We start from the raw sequence: 5,324 nt of genomic DNA on the forward strand, positions 1-5,324 counted from the left end.
CACGTGGAAAGGGGAGGGGCTTATCCCCTTCCTCATGGTAAACCCTAATCCATATTAGGTAGGAATTGGAATGCCCTAATGTGGTCAAGCCCTAATCTAATTAGGCTTAGCCCAAGGGTGAACCAATTTGGATCCAATCTAGGTAAGTCCTAATCCAATTAGAACTTAAATCAATTTTGACTCAATTGAACTCTTCAATCCTAATCCAATTAGGAGTCTTATTGATTCATTAGATTAATAATTAATTGCGACTTAAGAAATTCTAATCCAAATTAGGACATATATAATTTTAGTCCTAATCCAATTAGGACTCTATTTGAATCCGAAGTCTTAATCCGATTAGGACTCTAGGAATCCTACTCCAAGTAGGAATCCAATTTTGATTCAAAACTCCTAATCTCATTAGGATTGCAGGAATCCTATTCCAAGTAGGAATTCCAGTCCTACTCCAACTAGGATTCCCAATCCTAATCCAATTAGGACTCTAGGAATCCTACTCAAAGTAGGACTCTTGTTTCAAGTCCAATTAATTAATTCCCTTTGTTTTTTCTTCAACTGAATATCAATCGAATTGATTACTTGTGATTCATAATCACTTTTCAACCATCGGATCGGTCAATACTTCTAGTGTGTGTGACCCCATAGGTTCTACTCTGACTGGTAGTGAGATATATTGTGATCTCTATCACTATATCATTGAAAACTCCTTTCAATGGGTTGGAACGATTCCAACTCAACTCATTAGGGTTTATCGATCATCGAGATAATCCCTGTGAGTCCCACCATCCACCAGTGACACCTAGCAGCATGTAGTGGCTACCCAGTAGAATAGAAAGATGAACCTCTAGGTGCAGTTACCATGTGATACAGCCCTACTATCGTGGATCCCTACAGGACGGAGGTCATGGACAACTCGTCAAACTCCATCGTCTGTCATATGTCAAAATTTATTCGACTCGAGTTTGATAGTGGAAAACTCTTTCTCCACTTTATATTACTGCCCTGGCCAAGGTCTTAGAACTCAGTCTAACAAATCACATAGGATCACTCCTCTTCTATCAAGGTCGATAGATTCCTTGTAGGTGCATACCCTACTCCTACAGTGAACCTACTGCAGCCAATCTACACTGCATGGACCCATATGGCTAGAAACCATGTATGTGTGCAGTCAAACTACAATAACCTCACTGTGAATAGCCGAAGCACCGCAGGTCAAAGGACCAGTCACACTACTGCAACATCAAGCAAGTCACTGACGAGTGGATAGACATCCAAGTGACTTCTTGTCTTGGTCACGCTCAGTACCCTTGTTCTCTAACAAGCACCTGCACTATCACTTCAGTGTCCCTACACTGTGGACTCAAGTCTCGTCCATCCAGAAGGAAAGTGATCTGTGCACTGATCGGATCGATCACCGTCCTCGTGATGATCCATTGATCAGGAGCATTTAGAAATTAATCACCAATGATACATGGCTCAAATTCTCAACTCTTGAGAATATGTATCATCATCTTATTAATTTCTTGGACGATTCATAGACACATAAATAATATGAATGAAAAGATGCCTTTTATTTATTCAATAATAAATAGTCAAGTACAAAATTATGTCTCTAGAATTTACAATGTGTCAGCCAGATTGGCTTCTAGGGCATACATCTAACAATCTCCCACTTGCACTAAAGCCAATCAGTCATATATCTAAGCCCCATCTTCTCAAGGTGGGCTTCAGTCATATACATAGTCGTGTATGAGATGGAAGCGCCGCTCTATGTGCTTGGACTTTTGATGAGACCTTGGCTCCTTAGCAAGGGCTATGGCGCCATTATTATCGCAGTAGAGTGTTATGGCATCTGATGTCATCACGTCCAACTCTGCAATAAATTTTTTGAACCAGAAGCCTTCCTTAGCAGCTGCAGAGGCGGCGATGTATTCAGCTTCCATAGTAGAATCAGCAATGATCGGTTGTTTAGAACTCTTCCAATTCACCGTACCACCATTGCACAAGAACACATATCCAGATGTTGACTTCCTATCATCGACATTAGTCATGAAGTCTGAATCTGTGTATCCTTCTACCTTTAACTCTGATGATCCTCCAAAAATCAAGAATAAATCTTTAGTTCTTCTCAAGTACTTAAGAATATTCTTCACAGCTGTCCAGTGTTCTTCACCTGAATTTGACTGATATCTGCTTGTGACACTCACAGCAAGAGCTATATCAGGTCGTGTACATAGCATGGCATACATGAGGCTTCCTATTGCCGATGCATAGGGAATCTTGCTCATGCGTTGAATCTCTTCAGATGTGTTGGGGCACATCTTCTTGGAGAGATGAATTTCATGCCTAAGGGGTAAGAGACCCCTCTTGGAGTTTTCCATGCTGAACCTCTTCAGCACCTCCTCTATGTACATCTTCTGTGAAAGGCCAAGCATCCTTTTAGATCTATCTCTATAGACCTTTATTCCCAAAATATAGGATGCTTCCCCAAGGTCTTTCATGAAGAATTCTTTTGACAACCAGACCTTGACCGAGGTTAGCATGGGAATATCATTCCCTATCAGTAGGATGTCGTCCACGTACAGTACGAGAAATACGACAGCGCTCCCACTAACCTTTTTGTAAACACACGGTTCCTCTTCGTTTTTGATGAAATCAAATGTTTCGATTGCGTCATCGAAACGAGTGTTCCAACTCCGAGACGCTTGCTTTAGTCCATAGATGGACCTTTGCAGCTTGCAGACCTTGTGATCTCCATCACTGGAAGTGAAACCCAAAGGCTGTTCCATATAGATATCTTCATCAAGATATCCATTCAGGAAAGCAGTTTTCACATCCATCTGCCAGATTTCATAATCATGAAATGCTGCAATGGCAAGCAATGTTCGGATGGATTTTAGCATGGCTACAGGTGAAAAGGTCTCCTGATAGTCAATGCCTTCGCGCTGACTATACCCTTTCGCCACAAGCCTTGCCTTATAGGTCTCTACCTCTCCATCCGAACCTATCTTTCTTTTGTAGATCCATTTGCATCCAATAGGTACAATACCTTCTGGTGGGTCTACTAAGGTCCAGACTTGGTTGGAATGCATGGAGTCTAACTCTGACTTCATAGCTTCCAACCATTTCTCGGAATCGATATCAGATATCGCCTCGTTGTAGGTTTTGGGATCCTGTATGTGATCCCTATCTCCTACTAGGAACATTTCCTCGGTATCCTCTTCTATTATCCCGAAGTATCTATCGGGAGGATGGGAGACCCTACTAGATCTACGAGGTGGTCGAGGGACATCGTGTACTGGCTCTGTATGAATGGGTTCAATAGGATCCATGACTCGTTGCTTTTCAGAGACTTTCTCTTCAAGCTCAATTTTTCTCTCACTGCCTCTATCAAGGATAAATGATTTTCCAAGAAGATGGCATGACGGCTCACAAACACATTGTGATCCTCTGAGATATAAAAATTGTATCCTAATGACTCTTTAGGATATCCTATAAAACGAGCACTTATAGTCCTAGCCTCTAACTTGTCTGCCTGTAGTCTCTTGACGTGGGCCGGACATCCCCAAATCTTGAGATGACCAAGACTTGGTTTCTTACCATGCCATATCTCATACGGTGTGGTAGGAACGGATTTAGAGAAAACTCTATTCAGTAGATATACTGCGGTAAGTAAGGCATCTCCCCAAAGAAACATAGGTAAATCAGTGAAGCTCATCATGGACCTGACCATATCCAATAGGGTCCGATTCCTCCTCTCTGACACCCCGTTGAGTTGAGGTATACCCGGAGGTGTCCACTGTGAGACTATGCCGTTTTCCTTAAGATAGTCCCGGAATTCTCCACTAAGGTATTCTCCTCCTCGATCTGATCGAAGAGCCTTAAGAGGTTTTCCAGTTTGTTTTTCTACTTCATTCTTGAACTCTTTGAACTTTTCAAAAGATTCAGACTTGTGTCTCATAAGATACACATACCCATACCGTGAATAATCATCGGTAAAGGTAATGAAGTAAGAATAACATCCCCTGGCTAGCATATCGAATGGGCCACATACATCTGTATGTGCTAGGGTAAGTATTTCAGTAGTCCTCTCCCCATGTCCTACAAAGGGCAGTCTAGCCATTTTTTCTTGAAGACAGGACTCGCAAACTGGATATGACTCGGAAGTCAATGAGCCGAGAAGCCCATCTTTATCCATTTTGTTCATCCTATCCTCTCCAATATGGCCAAGTCTGAGGTGCCACAAATATTTTTGGTTTATCTCATCTCTGGATCTTTTGGATCCTTTGGCACTCACTTCTTGCTCGGTAACATTCACAGATACATCCATATGTAAATGATAGAGACTGTCGATCATGAAACCACGTGCAACTATTTTATTTCTGAAATAAATAGAACAGCAGTCTTTGTCAAATATAAAAACATGACCTTCCTGTGCTAGACATGAAACAGAAATCAAATTTCTGCTAGCAGCAGGTACATAATAGCAGTCTCTAAGTAATAAACTAAATCCAGACGGTAGTCGCAGATGGTAGGTGCCCACAGCCACAGCAGCAACTTTTGCCCCGTTGCCAACCCGAAGGGTTACCGCACCTTCCGCCAGCCTTCTACTTTTCTTTAGATCCTGCATGGTAGTGCACAAATGAGCACTAGAACCAGAATCTATAACCCAACTAGAAGTAGAAGAAACCGTTAGATTAGTTTCAATAATGAGCAAGTCTATACCTTCTGAAGGTATGTCACCTTTCTTGTTCTTCAGGCTCTCGAGGTATGAAGGACAGTTTCTCTTTCAGTGGCCGTCGACATTGCAGTGGAAACATTTTCCTTTGTCGTTAGCCCTTTTCTTTTGAACTTCCTTCTTTGGCTTCTTGTCCTTTTTCTGCTTCTTAGCAGGCTTCTTTTTCTTCCAAGTAGACTTTCTCTTGGAACCAGAAGTCAACTCAGCAGCAAGGACATTACCCCTTGAAACTTTCAAGGCTCCCTCAGCAGTTACCAACATGTTTATTAGTTCAGTCTTAGTGCATTCAATCTTATTCATGTGGTAGTTTACTATAAACTGACCAAATGAATCAGAAAGTGACTGTAGGATCAAATCTACTTGTAATTCCTTGTGCATGTCCATACCGAGCTTCTCAAGCTCCTCCAGATCCTTGATCATAGTCAGACCGTGATCATGGATAGACTGCCCCTCGCGCATCTTTGTTTTGAAAAGCCTCTTGGATACTTCAAAACGAGCTGTGCGACTCTGCTCACCATACAACTCTTGCAGGTGTGCCAGTATGTCCCTAGCAGTCTTCATATTTTCATGCTGGCATTGGAGTTCA

This window comes from Phoenix dactylifera, unplaced genomic scaffold (genome assembly GCF_009389715.1).
Source record: "Phoenix dactylifera cultivar Barhee BC4 unplaced genomic scaffold, palm_55x_up_171113_PBpolish2nd_filt_p 000324F, whole genome shotgun sequence".
Lineage (NCBI taxonomy): Eukaryota > Viridiplantae > Streptophyta > Magnoliopsida > Arecales > Arecaceae > Phoenix > Phoenix dactylifera.